The sequence below is a fragment of the Carettochelys insculpta genome, chromosome 2 (assembly GCF_033958435.1).
Source record: "Carettochelys insculpta isolate YL-2023 chromosome 2, ASM3395843v1, whole genome shotgun sequence".
In the NCBI taxonomy this organism is placed as follows: Eukaryota; Metazoa; Chordata; order Testudines; family Carettochelyidae; genus Carettochelys; species Carettochelys insculpta.
Window position 1 is genome coordinate 93,436,140 of NC_134138.1, and position 22,616 is coordinate 93,458,755.

A 22,616-nucleotide genomic window follows, 5' to 3' on the forward strand; every position below is an offset into this window, starting at 1 on the left:
CTACATCCGGCTAGTTACCCACCTAGCTCTGCAAAATCTGCCAGAGACCTCCAAGCAGCAGAAGCCCCCAAATACACCAGAGATGCTACAACTGAGACCCATGAGGGACAACAGGCACTTGAAAGGTCAGAAGGAGGACTCCATAGCTTCTTGTGCTCTACAGAGCTGAGCTCTGTTGTGGCTTCCTAAAGTGGCAGCACAAGGAGAGAGTCAGGCATGTGGAGCAGTAGGATGGGGTCAATAAGTCTGCAAGAAGATTGGATTCACTGCTTACAAACTGAGCAGCTGCAACCTGGTTCTGTAGGTATTTGACCATACCCCAAGCAGCAGGAGGATTGCTTCCTACGAACTCCCACAGTCATCCTCACACAAAGACTGTTTGTTCGGCCGTGTGGGAATTACCCCTTTTGATGCACCCCTTGAAAGAAAGCCGTAAGTTAATTCAGACAAAATGGAAGCATAACTTCATATTTACATGCACTTGGGCTGTGCGTCCTTCTAAACTATTTACTCCTTTACTTTAGTCAGCCAAAGTCTTTTGCAGTTTAAAGGAAAACTGTCCCACTGCTCAAGTACAGCATTTCAGTTATCTTGAAAACAGAGGAAATCATTAAAAGATAATACAATTTTTTCAGTTACTTTTTAAATACATTTTTAACAAAGAAAATATTCCCAGAAATGTCAGAAACCCAGATGGAATGGCAACAGAACCAGAAAGTGCAACCTATCAATATATTGCCACTGCACTAGATAATTGCAAGAATTATAGAAACACAGGAAAATAAATTGGATTTTTATATACTTATAAGTCTAACCATTTCTAGTTATTAGTGTTGCTGATAATAAAACAGGGTTATTTAAAGTACACGCTTTTTATCCAACAATTCCTTTACCTATTACAGACAGGTTCTCTGTCTTACATGCAATTTTCTTGTATAAGGAATGTCAGTGCTCCTGTATTTTCAAGATCCCATAAATAACAAAATATATGTTATCCTCAAAAGAAGAAAACAATGAGCTGACTGAGTTTTCAGGAAGAAAATGGCTCATGGCTCTCTAATGTCACTTATGAGCTCAATGCAGTTATGAAAAATTGTGTTTGCTACTAATTTTCCCCATTATTTGCACAAAGTCAGAAACTAGTCATTGCCAGTATGAAAAGAATTAAAAAGGACACCTTCCTTTTATCCTGCTGTGCTATGTCACAGTGCTGTCTATTTCATTTAGAACTCCATTTGGTGGGACCACAGAAACAAGTGAACATTATCTATGACAATAAATTTATACTAGTATGCAGGTGGCAAATATTACAATAAATATGATTACAGGCAAGTTCTCCTCAAACAATGCAGACATAAGACTGATTTCCTTTGACATAAGCTGTAAAAATCCTTCCTTGGCTCAGATACTCGACATTGCGCGAAGATCACCACCTGCTTTAAATATAAAGTACATGCACTGATCCTCCCCAGTTGAGGCCTACATAAAGCTATTCTTACTTTCAGATTACTGATAAATCTTAGCACTGAAAGTAATTGTGTCATTCTATAAATATCTGTACTCTACCAAAGTATACTCAGCCGCACCTTAGGGCATGCTTCTTTTTCCCTTCAGTCTCTGCCCCTCTTTGTTATGGCTAATGAATAGGAAACATCACTGGAAGAGGAGAAACAATGCACAAAAATGCCAAGAATTTTGTATGCAAAAAACACTGGTGGAGAATGTCACAGAACTGAAGTACTGAGGGTGAGGTTTTCTCGAAATTGGCTGTTACTGCTGAATTTTAAAGATGCAATGTGAAGATCTGAAGGACAACTGCCTAGCAACGCATGACATGCTGATTATAAAAGACAATATTGCGGAGGGAGAAAAATCCACCATCATCTGCATCTGGTAAAAATTCAACAGAACCATGTTCAATGAGGTATCTATTGTAATCAATTGCCATCATTAAGTCAGAAAAACTGGAAAGAAAGATAATGAAGGATGTTCTCTTGTAAAGTGAAAATAAAAGGTGGCTTTCTGAAAGTTAGAAGCATTAGTGTCCACAGATGCACTCAGCTGAAGCAGAAGGGCAAGTTCCTTGAATACACATGAAGCTGCAAAGTGGTGGGTGAGGTACAGATCTGCTTCCCTTACCACTGAGAGGTCAAAAACGCTTAGGAAACTTGTTGAGAGACACGAAATTCTCATCTGAAAATCAGCACTAGAGAGCTTTTCTTTAGGGGAACAATCAGCTATGCTTTATATTGTTAGCCAAGGTAATATGGGCACCCTTAGAAAACATATCAAAGCATTCCCCTGGGGTATCTGATATCTTGCCTTCTCTTCAGATAATCTCAATGTGCAAAACACATGCTACATTGACCGTAACAAAAATTATTTCTTAATTTTGAATTTTGCTTGAAAGGAATTGATGCAAGACTCAATTTGTTAGATTTGCAGTGACAGGATTTCAGATCTTTGCTTGTTGCACTGTGATCACCTGTGAATGAGCACCAGGGAACACAGTCAGTCAATCACTGTTGAAACTCTTATGCAGGCCTCACACTCAGTACTTTCAAAATTACACACCATGACATGAGCTGCTTTTCACTACAGTTATACTCAGTATTGGCTGTCAAAACAATACTGTCTTTTCTCTGGCGAACCCTCAGGTTTGCAGAAGTCTAGACCTGTATATGTTATCTGTACTAATAAAAGTGACATTATATTTTTATTCTTTTTTCTCATAAGAACAATCATAAGCAATACGGTAGAGCATGGAAATGATGCATGGCCCAGATCAGAGGTACAGTCAGCAGGGAAACATTGAGCCACCATGCATCATTAGTGTTTCTGAATAGCTTGATTACTCTACTAGCAAAATCCAGGAGCTGTAATTTCTCATGCAACATTTTCTCAGGAGCTTTAGGACAGGTTGTAGCTGTGAGAAACACACCAGTGGTGCAGATACTATACAATTCTATTCATTCTCATTGACATGAGAGGTACAGGGCCCAGATTCCCAGGACTGTTGAGGCTGCTCAGTGGTGCTCTAATGACAGACAATTTAGAACTCAGCCTAAGCACATATTTAGGAATCCCCACATCTAAGGGGAATTACTATATAGCAAAGGGCTGCTAAAGTATCCCTACTGTCACCTCTTGACATTGCCATCACTGGGGAATCACTACAGATGTCCATTCCCACTTCCCAGAGTGGCCATTTGGGGCTGTCACTTTCAAGCAGGCCAAGGATACTCTAAAATTTAATTTGGAGTTACATTAGTGCTCAGCAGCCCCAGGTCAGGGAGCTGCTACTTCTCAAAACTACAGTGGGTAAAGAAATGGCTGGTCTTGGAAGATTTGGCCCCTTATAGGCATCTTTATACAGAACCAGGACATGCACCCTACAAGGTCCCCTAGTCATGGTAACATGCTGCTTCAACAACAACAAAACCACGCTTGTGCACAATTGAGGTTGGACTGTGTTTTGTACACCATTTAATAGGAAGGCTTTTCTTCTCTGAAGCCCTTCTTCCCCCAACTTATCCCAAATCTCCTTTATGGAGCACATGGGAGGATTTTGCCATAACTCTAGGCTGGGAAACTAGTGTCTTTACAAAGCTAACAACCCCACAGGCAGGCAACAGGTGTCTGGCAAAATACTACAACTAATTTATGTTCATCATTTAATAGTTATTAAAGAAATAGCACTACTCCAGTCTAGATTCATAGAAGACAACAGCAACAGAAATGTGTCTGATCCATGGACATTAAATAAAAATACCGTGATCCAAATGTAAGTACAGATTGAATCTCTCTCATACAGCACCATCAGGACCTGACTGGTGCTGGATGGGAGAATTTGCCAGACAACGGGAGGTCAATATTTTCTATCATGTTGCCAACACTGACTGCTTACTGGTCTCTTGGAATGACATTTAGGGATAAATTACAGCTAAATAACAGCATAGAATACTGACAGCCAGGACTGGTGGCTGCAAACAAACTTTATGGGACCATGGGCCACTTGGTCACACCCATAATAAGTGGTCATCCAGCAAACTAAAATCATGCCGGATTATGGAGTTTGCTGGATGAGAATGTTCCGGATTAGAGAGGTTCAACCTATACTTGATTTTTTTTTTTTTTTTTTTTTTTTTTCCCCCTGATGTTTGTCCTTAGGGAAAATTTCCCCTTCTTTCATTGTGGTTAATTAGGCTGCGTGTTGATTTGTTGCCCACACTCTCACCCAGATATGAGCTGCATGCCTACAGTTACATATAGTTTCTGTCAAAAGCACTTCAGTAAATGTAAGAATGTTACCAACATTCGCTAGTCCTGCAGATACACAATAAGCAGAAAAAAAAAGTCACTGCTATAAAGCAGGCTCACGTGAGGCACTAAACAGCATCACTATAAGCTTGTAAAATATAATTTGTTACATGTGATAAAGAAGACCTTTCCATAAGGTTTCCAAGCCATCATAGTGTACTTGAGGATTTCAAGTTTAAATCTTTCTAGCTTTTTCTTTGAAAGATTATCTAGCTTTGAGATAATTTATTTAAAAACTATTTCAACTGTGTTTTGGGCTAAGACTAGTTTAAAGGTGTCTAGTAAAGAGAATAAGAACCAGCCAATAAATGTAGAAAATCATAAATCATTCAAAATGTGAAAATATCAGAAGAGATTTTAGGATAATTTCAAACGAGAGAGATGTCCTGCCAGAAATATTACACACTACATACGTCTATGAAGAACTACAGAGAAAATTCAAACAAAATCAACTGTAGATATTTTTCAGTTGAATTCTACTGATACACAGGCACATGTCTGAAGAAGTGGTCAAAAAATCCAGAATTTGTAGAGGAACTCCAGATTTTTATGTGCTTTCTATTTCTCATTTTTTGTGTTCACTGCTTAACGACCGCATTGCTCTCTCTAAGGAGATCCTGCAGGCAACGCAGTGGGCAGAAGTGGAAACATGCATTCGAGAATCATTATTTTCTTGGGGAAGCAGGGTTGCAACTTTCATTTTCAATGCTAAGTTGGCTGAAAGGACTGCAAAATTCCCTTGGAGGATCTCTCCCTCTTGAGAGTATCATCACACAGCCCCATATTTTGGTACACCAAATATAGCAACCTTATCTGTGACTAATTACTAGAAAATGTAAAAACGATTTGGTGCCAGAAAGAATGACTATTACAAAATATATCTTAGGTGCTATTGTTACCTTCAAAATAAAGCAATCTATGAGAATGAAACAAAAGGCAACATCTCTCTTCTTTAACAGAAAATAGAAGACAAGGCAGGAAGCTTGAACAGAACAGTAAGCGTTTACTACAAAATGACATTCGAATTTAGGCGTTAGCAGAGATTTCTGTGTCTGTCTATGATATCATACCACTAGAATTTAAAAAATGCATAGTTCTGTTTTCATTACTCCATTTTATAATATTAATAGAACAAAAATCAGTGCATTCCTAATCATTCTTACAGTCCTCAAGTGGTCAAGTAGTATTTCTTAAGTTTTAAATCACATGGGGCCCAATTTTGTCAGATTGTTCATGGTGAACAGTGCTTTATTATGCAAATAGTCAAACATTGATTGAACTACTAAGGCTGGCAGAATTAGACTTGATTTTCAGCATTCTATCTTGTAAAACTACCTCAAACAAACTAAAATTCCCTGGCAATGCTCTCTCTGTCCTGCCTTATTACTTAATTCCAATCACACTCAGCAATACACTGGTATAGCCTAGGTTCTATCAGCATTTCTTGTATGTAGCACAAAAATTACAGCTGACAGGGTTGCATAGAACATGCTCAATCATCCAATCTAAAATAAGGCTATTTGAGTTCATTGTTACTCCAACTTGGTGGACATGCTTGTCAGCCCAGGATCTGATTTTTATTTATTATTAGCACCATATTGATTTATTGCTTTTCTTTTTTGAAAACAGTTTGTCACATTTTAGCAAAAGGGAAAAAAAGCTGACATTTAGTGTATAAGCCATTTCAGACAGCTATCCCTTACTTGATTTGGTGTATTTAAAAAATATTTACAAACAATTCTTGTCACGTAAGATGATCAATTCCACTTAATTTGTTTTTAAACAGAGGTTCTGGGGAAAAAAATACCTCCCACTCGCCATAAAAAAGAAGATATTTTGCAAAACTATGACTATATGCATTAAGGCTCCAATTAATAAAAGCATGCCTCTAATTTTAAGTCTGTTGACATACACGTGCTTAAATACTAGACAACAGACCTGGAAATAACTTCCTTTTCCCTTGCTATGAAGCTGGAACCAAGTTCCACATATTAACATATCCATAGTATGGATCTGGCATAACACCTGCCCATTACACATTATGCATACCAAAAATGTCCTCAGGAGCCTCAAATATCCTTGTTATGCACATTACTTTAAGATACTTCAGAGCTAGCCTTAATACACCTTCAAATTTGCTGTATTTCAACACAACACACCAAGGGACACATAAAACGACCCCTTTACAATTAACAAGGGGGTGTGGGGTGAGGGAATCAATGTCCTCAGAGTTTTAAATACTACAAAACCATGATGCTGCTACTGAGAAAATAAAAGCAAACAGTAACTGTTTATGCAAAATTCTACAACATTCAGAGAAGTCAGCCATATACCCAGGACTATGCCAAGAATACATAGGCTCATAAAAGCCTATGACAACAAGGAAATTGCATATATTCTCATATGTCAAAGAGTTAAAAAAGCACGTGTTCAGTAATTTGGCCGTTCTATAGATATTGGGGAAAAAATGCACTTTTCCAAACCCACAGCAGTATTAAGGAAGGAAAGACAGCAGGCTGAAGTTCCGAGTTTTTGTTGGTTGTACTCATTCAAACATAAAGCTGAAATTAAGCTGCAAAGTTTAAGATGTAGATTTCAAAGATCCTAGAGTTTGTAAGATTTTTGAATCCAAGATATTGACCACCTCCACTCCAGAATCTTCACATTATTGGAAGATGGTTATTTTATTTTCTGAATAAATCCACTTTGTTCCCAGTCCTGCGTGTAGACATTTTACCAACAAGAGCATCACAGAATCTGAAAATGTCTGGATCATGTGATAACCATCCTGCCTTTCTTCTACAATATTTTACTTTTATTGGAATGGAGTCCACAAGAAAAGCTTCTACAAAAATATAGTCAGTACCTCAGCATTAATTTCTGAAGCAGAATTTACAAAAAGCAAGTTAAGAAAGCTTGACAACTACAATAACTGCAAAATTCTGACTAGAAAGACATCCTTTGATAGATACTGAACATTTTCATAACATTCATATGAAGAATTGAGCTCTAAAATTAAAGCTTACTTTATTGTGTTTTTTTCAAATATCTCAGTCAGCAAGCTACTAGAAAAGTCCAGTTATGAAGGGTAATAGCAAGTGCAATAAGGACTTAAACATACAATGGACATGATATAATTTTAACTTGCTTCCCAACAGAGAACCAGCTCAGATAAAGGTGCAGTCTCTTGGTGCCTAGCCACAAGATAATTTTCAAATCTGAAAGAATTTCCAGTGAATGCTGACAAGAGAGAACACTATTGCCAAAAGGCTAAAATGTGGCTGGAATAGGCATGAAGGACCCAGCCCTGCTAGACAATATAAACCTCCTGTGGTCTGGCAAAATCTCTTGTTTGGGACCAGTCAGGTCCTAAGGGTACTGGCCTAGAGAGATTCAACCTGAATTGGAATTGGAAAAGGTTCAGAAAAGAGCAACAAAATATTAGGGGTATGGAACAGATGTCGTATAAGGACAGATTAATGAGAATGAGACTTTTCAGCTTGTAAAAGAGATGTCAAAGAGGGGATATTACAGAGGTCTATAAAATCATGACTGGTGTGGAGAAAGTAGATAAGGAAAATTTATTTACTCCTTCCTCATCACAAGAACTAAGCATCACCAAGTGAAATTAATTGGCAACAGGTTTAAAACAAAGGAAATACTTCTTCACACAACACACAACCAGTGGAACACCCTGCAAGAGGGGAATGGGGGAGGCCGGGACAGGGTTAAAAAAAAAAATCTAGAGAGGTCCATCAATGGTTACTTGCCAGAATGAGCAGGAATGGTGTACCTAGCCTCTCTTTGTCCGGGTTGGAATGGGTGACAGGGAAGGGGACACCTGATGACACCTGTTCTGTTCTTTCTCTCTTGGATGATTGACAATGGCAAGTGTTGGAAGACAAGCTACTGAGTTAATTGGAACTTTGGTCTAACCCAGCATGGCCATTCTTACATATGTTTGATTTCCCGTCTGATTTTTGTCATGCTTCAACTTCCAGCCATGAGCTCTTGTTACATCTTTGCGCCACTAGAGTGAAGTGCCCATCCAGCCACACTTTCACCTTCTTGTTCAACTACGTAGACTCAGCTCCTTGCATGTATCACTGTAAAGCATGTTTTCTAATTGATGAACCATGGTCATGGCTCTTCTCTGACCCCTTCTCCAATACATCAATGTCTTCTATGAATTGTGGAGACCGTATCTCGACACACATGCAGTTGCACCAGTGCCAAACACAGAGGTAAAAACATTGTCTGACTTGTCTAGTCATAATGTAAATGCTTAGGCACGGGGAACACCTCCGACTCTGTGGGAGTACAGCACCTAGCACAAGGGTGAGGGCTTCAATCTCAGAACTAGATTCAGAAGCAGCTGTGATTCGAAACAGTAAAGAACGTGATTAAAGTCAATGGAACTACTGATACACACCAGTGCTCGTATGAGACAGGCTGAGGGGGGTGCTGCACCCTCTCGCTTCAAGTGATTTCCATCGCCTACAGGAGTTACCATTTGGATTCCATGGCTCTCAGCTTCCCTCACTATTCAAATTGTTCCACAGCCCCTGCTCACAGGCTTCAGCTTTTACATATGTTTAAGCACTTTGCTGGCTCAGGACCGTGGTCTAGGACAGAATGGCCACCAGTGGAGGAATGTACTCTACAGCTGCCATTGCAAGGCAGACTTCCCTCATTCCTCTTTGTTAGCCTTCAAGAAGGATGTTAAAAAATTGGAATGGGTTCAGAAAAGAGGCACAGCAGGGACTGAAGATTGGAAACCAGGCCTTATAATCAGTATTCCCTCTAATTATCCCCACAGAGATGTGGAACAAATTTTATGTGGCCGCCATCCCATATCTCCACATTGGCACACATAACAAAATTCCTGGGGGAGGGAGAGTTGGGGTGTGAGGTCTCTGGTGAGGGAGTGAAGGTCCTTGGTGGGGCTGAAATGAGGGGATTGGGGTGCACAAGGGGGGATCAAGGCTGAAGAAGAGCACTGGGGTATGGAGGACTCTGGCTAGGGTGGATAAGGGGCTTGGGGTGCAGACTGCTCCAGGACTGTGATGATGAGAGAGGGCTCACCCCAGTTTTCTCCCCCTGCAACAGCAGCTATGGAGGGAGGGGAAATAGGTGCCCCCCCACACCTCAGCATCTCTGGGGCTTAGGCCACTGCACCCCCACCACAGCAGGTCTGGGCTGGGGGAGGGGCTCTCCCCCCTGGCAGGTCTGGGGCTGGTTTTGGGCTTGGGGAGGGGCTCCCTCTCCCCAGCTGAATCAGGACCAGGGCTGGCAAACGGGCAACCCATGCAGGTTGCATAAGCACCTGCATGGCAAATAATAGGCTGCTGCAGCGCTGTGCCTCCTATATAGCTTACTTTATAATCTCAGAATGTAGAAGCTCAGTCTATTTAGTTTAACAAAGAAAAAGTGAAAAGGTGTCTTGGCCACAGTTTGTAACTATCTACCCAGGAACAAACACTAGACAATGGCCTGTTCAAGGGAGCAGACAAAGATAACTCAGTCTGATGGCTGGAAGTTGAACCTAGACATATTCAGCCTAGAAATAAAGCACAATTTCTTAACAATCAATTAACCATTGGAACAATTCACCAACAATTGCACTGGATTCTCCATCACTTAAAACCAGGATTGGATATTTTTCTAGTGGTTCTCTTAGTCCAGTTTTAAACTGGATGGTCCTGTTTTTCTAATGTTTATCTCCCATCCAGAACCAAGATACAACCAGAAGTGGTCTTGTTTGTTATTAAACAGGTGAGTGCCACAGTGAAGCGTGCACAGTTCTGTCTGCTGGTGTGATTTTGCACACACCATGTGCACAGAGTCATGCCAGTTGAGGTGGTGTGGCCTGCTCTTCAAAACTGGGTCCCTCACCAGGTAGCATCAGTCTGTATGCAATGCACAAATTGGGGGGTGGGGAGTGCGGATGTACCAGCAGGGGCAGGCACAGACTACTTCCTGAAGTACCAGAACATAGGTGTTCCAAGAATGTGAGAGTGGCTGCCTTATTTCTAATTCAACCACAGCTAACGGACTTGAAGCAGAAATGGAACTCCTATGGCTTGTGTTATCAGGAGATCAGACTAAATGACCATAATGGCTCTTTCTGGCCTTCAAAAAAAATTGATGAATCTCATCTGGTTATTGGCCTGAATTGCCCTTAAAAGTTAAGTTGACACAACTTCACTGCTATAGGGTGTAAATTTACCACACCATAGTGTGCTCTTGCTAGGCAGCTCTAACCCAAAGGATAGAGAAAGCATGGTCAACAGAAGAATGTTTCAGTCAATCTAGTCACTGTCGCTCAGCAAGGTGGACTTGTTACAGAAATGGAAAAATCCCTTTTGTCGCTATAGGAAGCGTCTATGCAATGGAGCTAGAATGGCATAGCTATAATGCCAGAATTATGCCAACATACTGCCTGTAACGTAGACATGACTTGGTGTACACGTGCAAACAAGTAACAGTTGGTGCTGAAAGTAAGCAATGCAGCTCTCAATTTGGATAGAAAATATTTCTGGGTGCCCATCCTCCTCCAAGGAATCTTCAGATATCCAAAAAATCAGCAAATTAGGCAGTTGGGGCTCTTCCCCCCCCCCACAACAGCTCCTCTGCTGTAATTCCTAACACTGTTTCCTCTTTTTCCCCTGAAAACAAACGTGCAACCACCAGCTGTTCTGCTCCCTCCACACTGAATTCCATTCCCCTTCTACCTGGCCTCCCCTAACCATACCAAAGGCTGTCCCAAGTCCACCTTCCAAGTTCTCCCATTTCTTACCAGATCGCACACTCCCTTGCACTCCTCATCAAGTAATAGAAGCTATCCCTTTGATTTTTCACAATTTTCCAAAATAAAATTTTTGGTAGAAATTCCTAATTTTCTAATTTTTAGCAAGTATTACAATAGAAAAAATTACTTTATTAAATGAGATACTGGCTTGAGCTGGTCTGACTGTATCCTGCATACAGTTGATACAGTCAGGGTGAAATCCTGGCTTCTTTGAAACCAGTGGAACTTTTGCCATCGCCATTCATGGAAGCAAAACAGGATTCTAAATTTTCCCCTGTTTTTCGTAAGTACAAATCATCCATAAAGCATGATTGTTTATAAATTTGTCTAAAATTCTCAGAGCATATTTTATAAATATAACAAAACTCTGGTTTCATCAGAAAATCTTTGCATTGAGTATTCAGTCAGGCTATGTCTACACTACAGCAATCTGTCACCAGAAGTTACTGCCGGAAGAGATCTTCCAGGAAAACTTCTGTTGTCAGATCATGCCCACACACAAAAATGGATTGAAAAAGTAATCCACTCTGTCAACGGACAACAGCCAGACTGTCTGGCTACTCTCTCGACAGGCTGGCCAACTGGAAGCTCAACATACAGGGCTGCCCAGTGAACCAGAAGCCCAGTCTCTTGACAGAGGGCCCCCCAGAGCATCTACATGGCTTTTTCATCAACAGAAACTGTTGACAAAAGCATTACTCCTCATCGCAGAGAGGCAGAATGCTGTTGGTGGAAGTGCCGAGTTTTGTCAACAGTCGATAAAACATATTTTGTGTGTAGACCATCTGAGTTTTGTTGACAAAACCCTCTATTGTAGTTGTAGCCTCAGTGATTCAATATTTGCAAGGGATTTATTACTTGAGTTTTCTTAATGGACTGTTTCTGTTCTTGGTTGGATGATTGTTTTAAACCATATCGCCAATGAAGAAAACACAGCTGAATCATGAAACAATTTTTATACCTGGATGAGCAATATTTCAGATACAGTCCCAAAATTTACTAATGGCTCAAATGTTTGCCAATAAAACCTAGACACCATGAGGATTCAGGAATAGAGATGCTCAGAAAATGTTGATTTGTTGTGAGGGAAACCTTTCTGTGGGAAAGTATCAATTTTGATTAATCTTCTGAAGGAAAGCATTTAGGATTTGACAGAAATCTTCCTGGTTTCTTGACAGCTTACCTACTCACTTTCTTTGCTGCTACTTAGCAGCCTTTCATTCAGAGAATTCGAATGAGTTCTGGCCTCCCCATGCTCCTGGGCAGCTTGCTTGGTGGGCTGGAATGGAGCCAGTGGTTTCAGAAACATCAAAACATTTCTGCTGAAGGAAGATTTCTAAAGCAAAGTACTGCAGAATTTCATGTCTGAGAAAGTTTGAGGTTTTGCCTTTTCTTCCCTATTTGGGATCCCCTTGAAATTCTGCAGGAAAAATAAATCGGCTTCCCAGGCTTAAAGTGTTTTAAATGGACTGAATCACAATTAAGTTTCAAATTTGTTTAATTGTTTGTGAATAGGGTTTGCGTTATTGGGCTATCTCTAATAGAATTCATTTGTAGAGAGTCTGCTTTCAAAGGTCAGCCTGGGAGTGTATTTGTTCGGAATAAATGAGTAAAAGGGAAAAAAATAATCACTCAAGAAGCTAGTGTTATACTGGGCTGAACTGCAATACAAATAGAGTTGTTAATCTGCTTTTCAATTAGTGTTATCTCATTATATCCCCTCCAACTGCAATTTCTAACTCCTTTGCTGCATTGTGTTTCATTAATACAAAGGGAGGAAATGGGGGTGATTTAATTATTAATTACAATAAAGGTGCTGTACAAAGAACTGCACAAAGTAGATCTTCATTAGTTTATTAAATGCCTTTCACTGAGGTGATCCTATTGTAGGGCCAAAGGTTGCGAGGTATTTTTCATTACTTACATTAAACTAATACATTATGGGGTTATATGATCTCCATGGACACAACAGTGCTTAATGCTCCACTAGATATTTATTTTGTTTTGCTATGTTTAGTGGTTACAACAGATTGCAAAGCAATTTCAATAAGGACAAATTAGGTAATAACGTAATTACAGAGGAGACAAATAGCCAAATATAGCCAATGCATTTATAGGTTGAACTCCTCTAGTTTGGCACCCTTGGGACTTGACCAGTGCCAAATGAGAGAATTTGCTGAACCACAGAAGGTCAATATTGTCTAGCACATTACCAACACTTCCACTGCTTACTGGGCTCTTAGAAGATGTTTAAGGATAAATTACAGCACAGAACACTGGGATCCAGGGCTGGTGGCTGTAAACAAACTTTAGGGGACCACGGGAAACTTGGTCACACCCATGATAAGTGGATATCTGGCTAACTAAAATCATGCCAGATTGCAGATGTTGCCAGACAAGAGAGTGACGGATTAGAGAGGTTGAACCTGTATTACAATTTAATTCCCTTAAAATGGCTTAAGTTGAGAGAAGCAATTAAAATACTACTACTGTTTAAAATAATTATTCTGATAATACAAATAAGGACCGATTTCATTAGCATTTTTATATGCTACACCCCTTTCTTCTGCTGAAACTAAGTCAGTTGTCTTTTCCCAGACTGTTTAGCCCAAAGGCTCGTCAATCTTTCGAAGAAGACGACCCATTTTTTGGTTTTGTCTTTGACCAAAACTCACTTAAACTTCTTTAACATGGCAAACCAGGAAACAGGGTATCCTGGATTAAAATAATACACCAGGCCATGGAGGGCTGTGCAGGGTCTGGGCATGACAGGGATAGGGGTGTGGTGCCTACCTGGTGCCCCACTCCCGGGGCACGCATGGCACTGTGATCCCTGCCTCTGTCAGCACCACCTACTGCCTGAGAAGCTGGGAAAAACCTCAGGGGAAGCATGACATTGCGCTGCCATTTCCCCAGCTCATGGAGGGAAGGAGCAGCAGTGCACAGAACCGCTTCCTTCTCTGCACCACAGGTGTTCCCCGTTGAGGGATCCCAGAAGAACGGAGGTTCAAGTGTACTTTGAGAGCTGCATTACATGCAAAGCTATTTGTGCACATGCACAATGATAGCAGGTGTACAGCAGATGACAAACAAATTCTGACCTGAATAGACAAAACAGCTGATGGCATAAACCGGCCACTGGGAGGGAGTCTGGTGCGGAGGGAGCTCTGGGGTAGTGCAGCATGCTAGGGTGCACGAAAGGGAAATGTGTGTTTCTGTGAGGAAGTTTGGTGCAGATGGGGGTTCCGACCTGGGGCAAGGGGTCGGGAGTGCAGGTTCTGGGAGGGGGTTGGGGTACAGGAAGGGAATCTGACCTGGGTAGAAAGTTGGGGTGTGGGAGGGAGTGCAAAGTACAGGCTCTGACCAGGAGGCACTTACTGCAGGTGGCTCCTGGCTGGCAGCACAGCATATCTCAGGCAGGCTGCTAAAAGCAGCTGCCTGCTGGTACATCTCTGTTTGCCTCTTGGGAGGAGGGGAGCAGCTGGTCTCTGTGCTCACCCATGCCCACAAGCACCAGCCTGAAACTCCTATTGGCCAGTGCCAGGACAACTGGATCTGCAAAGATGGTGCTAGAAGAGGGAGCAGCATACAGTGTTATTTCCCCTTCCCACCAAGGGCACACAGAGATCTGCCAACAGTCATTTACCTCTGGTAGCAGCATGGGACTATAGCAGGCAGGCAGCCTGCCAGAGCCATGCTATGTCACTGAACTTTCAAAGGCCTGGAGATCGCAATCAAGTGGCAGAAGCTCTGGGATCAAGCATTGGATTGCTACTGATTGATTGGTGACCATATTTTAGAGTGTAAAGAAAGCCAACAAAGGTTTTTTTCCCCCAAAAACGTCTGTCTACAAGGGGACAGCCAAAATGCCGCACATGACTTTGGAGTCACAAGTTGCCAACACTCCGCTTAACAAACACACATTGTCATTTGCTACCTCTCTCACACACAAAACAAAAAGAAAACAAAACCAAACCATCAAGCAAACTTAATTACCAGAACCACCACCCAAAGTCTGGAAAACTGCTTTTTTTCCCACCTTAACACTAATATGTAGCGAAAAGAAGGTAATATTAACTTATGTCCTGAAACTGGAGCTCTGCAAAATCCTTGTTTGCTCTTTTGCTTGGTTTCTCTTTAACTTACTTTCAAAAAAGCTTTGCTTAAATAACAATGTGTCAGGGTCATGCTTTTCAACCAGTTCTGAAAGTGGCAGGATGAGAACTGATTGTTACATCTAAAAAGAAACCAGCGTCCATAGTATAATAATCTTTTCCTCTTGGTATCTCTTCCTATGATTTATATGATACAAACCTAAGACCTAAAAGATCTAGACTAATGAATCCAAGATTGCAGACTTCCCTTTCAAGAGTATCAGGGAGAGGAAAAAGCCCAAACAAGAGAATCCTAAGCAATGGCATTTCCAAAGATCTTAAACCAGAATTCTTCTTGTATTATGTATTTTCTGAAAGCTGGTCCTGTAAAGTGCTTTGCACTACAGGGGAAATATAAGTAAAGAATATTTATTTACCATTCATTGTTTTTTAAACAGTCCTAGAGATTGGCAGATCGGTAATCCTAAAGACTGATGTCCTCTATTTTTCCCTAAACAGATACATCACGGGCAGCAATGGATGAGCTAGTACCAGGGAGAAGCAAACTGAAGGGCTCACACTTCTTTCAGTACCAGAACAGCCTTCTGTATAGGAGTCTTGCACTCTGTGCTCTGAAAAGCCCCATGCCAACTTCTTCTTGTGTTTCTGGGGCCCAGGATTGTTCTGCAGTCATGAGCCTCTAAGACGAAAGACCCATTGACAGACCTCCCACAGGTCTTGTTTGCAGGAAAGCTGGAGGAAGCACTTTGGGAAGGAATCAAAGACCATAGGAGTTCTAACTCCAATCTGAGGGTAGCCTCAAGATATAATGGAGATGGTCCTCTTTCAACTTCATTCTCCTGGTCTTGATTCCATGACTACTAGGCTAATGGACAAACTGATCTCTTACACAAGCACCTTGGCCACCTGAGACAGCACAATTGAGGGCAACTGACTGGCACAGCATCAAAGAAAGGAGACTTCTGTTGCTTCAAGGGTGCTGTTGCCATGGTGTATTGACTGTTTAATGGGGATTGTTGTAGAAATGTTGGCAGGAACTTAAAAAGAAATTTGAAACCTGGGAACTGGGTGGGACACAATGGCCCCTTAGCTGGAAAAAAATACTATGAACTATAGTTTGAAATAAAATTAAAAAATGTAGACTTCCAATAACTGAAAAAAGAAAGCACCACTAGGTAAACTGAACGGATGATGTATAACATTGCTATGCTGTCATGGACTTTTGCAAGCCCTCAAAGAACACTATCAGAATTCTTGAATAGACTGAAGACTAAAATCACAAGAGCAGTTCAAAAAGCTGCTTCTTTAAAATGATTACTCTTTAGCATGAGGGATTTCTTCTTCTAAGCTTAGTATAATAGGAGACCTGCTTCATATTTCCCAGCTAAACTGTTGCATATTGAAAGTAAACACTAAATATTCTTTTGAAACAATCAAAGAACACCTGTCTGCAGTTTTCCCCTTATAAATTTTTGACTAAATCTTCCTCATTTATTTCACAGCAAATGGGCTACACATCAGACAGACAAGAAACATGATGTAAATCCTTCCTGAACTACCATTTATTCACACAATGAGCTTCTCATTTTAATTTTTCTTATTTAAACACACACCACCACTTTGGTCGTAAGATATGAGCATGCTACCTTGGATAAACCACTGACTTCTCTTCTTGAAGTAGAGCAGTTTCAAGTCCTCACCTTAAACCCAATCCATAGCCCACTGAAAACAACAGGAAACGTCACATTGACTTTACTGGGCACTGAATCAGTTTTAACACATCCACCTGAACTGTGACTTCTCAATCTGCATCCCAAAATGTCAGCGTGCCTGCACTGGCCAATGGGAGCTGTGGAGTCAGTGCTCAGGGCGGTACAGTGCATGGAGACCCCTGCTCCATCCCCATGGCTCCAGAGACAATGCCAGAGTGGATCAGAATGAGAGTGAGCTGGAAGCTTGCCTTAGCCATGACTGTTAGTTTCAAAACTCTCCTGGTTTGGCTGCAGTAGCCTCTGGGTGACAGGGTCTGATTCCAGGAGGTTCTCAGCAAAACTGGGAGGCTTGGCAACCCTAGCATCATGGTAACGTAACCGTTACTTCGATGATGCCTTCACAGCTGGGTGGCCGGAGAGTACAGAAATAAGAGTAACAATGCTGTACTAGGCCGTCATTACTTCTGTGCTACTGATGGTGCCAGCTCAGCCTTCAGAGCTGGGATCCCAGCCAGCAGCCACCCTGCTCTGAAGGCAGTGTTGCCCACAAGTAAGGGCAGCAATACCACAAGCCCTCATACAATAATTATGTGACCTCCCCACAACTCTTTTTTGGGTCAGAACCCCTGCAATTATAATGTTATGAAATTTCCAATTCAAATGTATGAAATCGTGACATTTATGATTCTTAAGATCCCATGACCGTGAAATTGACCAAAATGGACCACAAACTTGGTGTGGCCATCTTTATGACATCTGGTGTTTTTCTGAAATATCCATCATCTGGAATCATGCCAACAGGTTAGTGTCTCAGCTCTGATTTAAAAAAAATGAAAATATGTTTTTAGCTCTTGTGGTTGTGGAGAAAAGCTGGTACATATGAAACCAAAAGGATCAAAACCAAAGAGACAAATTGACACAGTCCAGAGTTTATTGTTCAAAACCTCATTATTTTGATCCAAATGTATTACTGGGGGAGAACCTGATTCCTGTTTTTTTCTTTTTCAGTCTATCATTATTACATCAGTGACAGCAGATAGTTAACATAATGACGTACACTATGTATTAACACAACAGTGTTACGGTTTTCTCAGAACTTCTCACTGCGGCATTAGCCAAGAAGTAGTTACATGAATCAGAAAGGGTCCAACAGAAGCTTTACATGTGAGGATGTACGTTCACATTTGGCTTGCATCCAAGGCTACAGTGATCGTGAACAATTACATACTAGTCAATGAAACGTTACTATCCGTATGCTTTATGGCATGTACTCCGCTGCCCACCCTAGCTACTTCCTCCTGCCAGGAGAAGATGTACAACTCTGGCACAGCTTCTCTGCTCCAAAGAGCAGCAATCTGGGAAGCTTAATACAGGCTATGGAAGGAGGAGGCACATGAGGGCAAAGTGCCTATTTTCTCCTGTTCCCTTGTGAGACAGCGTAAGACCAGTGCACCACCTGGCCCAAAATAACCTGCTCAGTAAAATCTGAACAACAAGTGTATTCCAGTAAGTGACGAGCAGAGAGAGACACTGTACTCTCAAGTTTACGTGCTGCGATGTGTTCACTCAGCTCTATTCATAAGCAAGGGTCACAGATATTCACACTTTCAGACACGGCATGAGGAAGGGGTGGAGGTGGAAGACTTTCTCCAGACTTTGGAAAGGGGAACTCCCTCCTGCTCAGCAGCCTGAAATCCTAGCTGCATTCAAGCTGTGTGCTTCTCTTTTCACCTGTGCCTTTTCTCTGGTAAAGATTTCATATGCACTGAAAACACAGTCTTTGGATGCTCCTCCTGTTCAGGGTCAGGAGAAAAGACTGAAGATACATGAGACCTAAACAAAAGAGTCTTAGAGTGACTTGAGATGCAGACCAGCTGCTGTTCTTTTAGCCACTCCCAGCCAGGGAACCCTCTAATCTTTTTCATGTATGTGCAGAATAAATTGTTAGGTGCACTGAGGCATGTGTGAAAGTGCACCAGCAGTAGGAACAAGAAACCTAGCTAGGCACACTCTGCTCATGCTCTGTGTGACGTCGCAGTCTCTCTTGATTGGCTGCACAAATGCACAGCTTACTGAGAACACTGCTGTCAGCTCAGTGCTCTTGGGCTGCTCCAATGGGCTTCCTGAAAGACCAACTGGGTTCATCCCTTTCAAGTTACAGCCGGGCAGTGCTTACCTCCCAAGCCTGGCACTTTGGCCTGAAGCTCCACAGCTTTCTAATCATCATCTATTGCCTGCCTCTCGTAGCATCCAAACAGGTGGTGCACCCTACTATGCAGCATGTAACAAAATTCCTTCAATTGCACAGTAGTGTCTAAATTGCACATCTACGAGTGTGGGATGGGCAGATACTGTTAAAGGAAAAGCAGATCAAATAATGAAAATATTAAGAAGATTCCTTGATTAAAACATTAAATGAAAACGTTCATGAATTATTCACCTGCCTCTATAAGCTGAGCAAATAATGAGCAAAATATCTGAATAATTTATTGGAATAATATAATAAAATTCATCAAATAAATTATTCAAGATTGTTCAACTACCTCCAGCTATATGCATACTGAAAGGTAATAAGGCAAACTGCAAGTTTATCCTAGGTATATTTTATTCTTCATTTGAAAATTTCATGTTGTTCATTATGTTCCACTGCAACAGGATGCAGTCATGCACATCACTTTTCAGCTGAAATGATACGGAATCAGCCTTACTTGATGTTTGACACTTCTGAGTATTGTATGATCAGGACAATAAGTACCTGGCCTCCAGAAGCCAAAAAACATCACTTTTCTGGGACCAATTCAGTTTCCACAAGGCCAATGAGTGAGATTAATAGATTCTTTAATATAGGCTTTGATAATAGCCCAGTTCTGAAACCCCTGATTGCAGTAGGTAGATTGCCTTTAAAAAGACACATTTTCCTTTTTAACATTCTGCGTAATACAAGATTATGGCAAGATGTCAGTTGTATTCAGATTTAGCACCTAGAAACTACAGTGATATTTTTCTTAAAAACGCTTAAAATAGATTAGATAGACTGACTGATTACACAGCCCTTAAAATTATAGTGAAAGCACTACAGCGTCTCTAAATTACACCACTAAAAATCAGTTAGAAGTTACATAACTCTAAGATTCCTGTAAATTACTCCTTGTTGAAAGTTATATAAAACATTCTGAAATCCATCATGTTCCATCTCTTTTGGATTTAGTTTTAAAATGCTCTCTGAGGTACCTCTGCTCAGAGTAGTTTAAGGGTAAAGTTGCTTCAGGAACAACACTTTGAAGGTTAGAGTCCATTTAAAGCACATGTTCAACCTCTATTTCCTGTAGGGAGTGGGAGAAAATTAGTTAATTAGTTTCTAAATTCTAATAAATTAAAAGATCACTTTCAGAGTCCCATTTAGGTTCTACTAGGATAAAAATACAAATGGTTGGAATTTAAAGAAATTTACATAGTGAGAATTATGACGTCTGTTGGGGGGTAAAACTTCACTAATTATCAAGATAGTGTCACCATTACTCATTATAAAGGAATCCTTGTGTGTTGTGAGTTGCCATCAAAAACATGGTTTATGTTGACTACAGGTTCAACCTCTCTAGTCCGACACCCCTGAGACCCAACCAGTGCTGGACAAGAGAATTTGCCAGACTATGGGAGGTCAATATTGGCTAGCACATTACCAACACTTTGACTGCTTACTGGGCTCTTACATGACTTTTAGGGGTAAATTATATCTAAATAACAGCTCAGAACACTGAGAGCCAGGACTGGTGACCATAAATAAAGTTTATGGGACCACGAGAAACTGGGCCACCCCCAGGACAAGTGGTTGTCCAGTGTCTAAAATCAGATGTTGCCAGTCAAGAGAATTCCAGTTTAGAGAGGTTCAACCCATGCTTCTATTCATTGACATGGCAATGCAGAAACCCTGTGGAATAGTTTGGGGCATGGTGGTAGATTCTCTTTTGTTATATGAACCTAATACCATTCATGGCATTTGAAAGGTGGGGACTAACACAATGCCACACAATGGGGTTCTCTAATCCAGGACATTTACGGTTCCTCTTTGAACATCTTTGTCAAAGCAACAGCTTCTCTAGTGGCTTTTTTGTCAAAGACCACAATCTCTGTGAAACTGTTCAGGTGCATCAGGGTTGGTTAAGTCAAAGAATGTTGGTTCCACGGCAGACAGAGGTTTAGAAGACTACATCACCAACCACTGCTCACCACACCCTGTTTGGTTACTTTTCTGTATCTCCTGAAAAGACACGGACCAAAAACAACAACCCTCCATTGCCAGGATGAGAAAGGAGGCATCTGCAATTTGTTTTCAAGCACTCTCTTCTACCTAGAAAAATATCACCGAAACAATCCTTTCTAGTTGGAATCTTGGAATTAGCCCAAACTGATGAATTGCTCCTCAGAGTGCAAATTAGGAGGCTTTACTGAGGAAGAAGGATGGGGGAGTAAAGATAGAAGTACAACTAAAGTACCCCGAGGCCCCTCCTGTGATTAGGTTACCTTTCATGCCATGTGTACAGAAGCCCTTTTTTCAAGAAGTATGAAGTGATGGATGCACACCATGGTCCATTTACTTGTATCCACAAAGATAAAGGATGCTGCTTTGAAATCCTGAACAATCTGATTCTTGTGATTTCCTAGGAACTCTGTAAAAGGAATGAAAGAAAAAACAAATATAAATCAACCTAAGAGCCACAGATTTTAAATTAATAAAATCTTATTTGAAACTGCCAAAAGAATCCCTTGATATGTATAAAAATACCTCATTAAAAAGAGTATGTGATTAAAGGTAATTAAACATTTCTAATTAACTAGCAAAGCAGGAGACCCTTATGAAAGTGGGATGATGCTCTTAATTGTACACTGTCATTCCTGGCTGACAAATGAATTTATTTGACCATATCTAGGTGTTCATACTATATAGATCATGTGGTACCTAGCCATTTCACCACCCCTTTACTGGCTAAGGTAATCAACCTACGAAAGAGGGGAAGGTAGGATTCTTACTGAATGATATGGAGATGGAGTGGACAGGTATAGCTTCAAAGCAATAAAAAGTTTAAGAATAATGCCTCTCATTGAGAAGGAAGAGATTAGCAGGTGCACATATCTGGAACTGCAGCTAGCAAATTTGTACAAAGGCTTCTGAAAAACTAGGAAGAAGTAGGTATCACATTACTGTGAGCCACCACTGAATGCTGCCAAAATCATATGGTATTGCCAAGCATATCCATAAACTGAGTTCAATACACAGCAAAGCAAAACAGCAGGTAGGATAGGAAAACCACAGTAAAATATGCCAGCTATCCATCACTGACCACCCAACTTATTAAATCCGCAGATGTTGCAAAAGTATTTGATTAACTCAAGCTGCACATAAAAAGGGACAGTTTGTCGGAAATAATTCTGTCTTCTAAAGAACATCCCCGCTTCCCCTCCCAAAAATTATTCCCTTTTTCTCTAATCTATTCATTGCTCAATCTGTTACACACTCCACACTAACAGCAGCTGATTGCAGTAGATAAATTCCTCTCTTTCATGCTTCATTCATTAGTTGGGATGTTTCTTCCTTTGCTGATGGCATACTCAATACATTTTAAACAACCGTATAATACAGAAATTTGAGGGTTTTGTCAG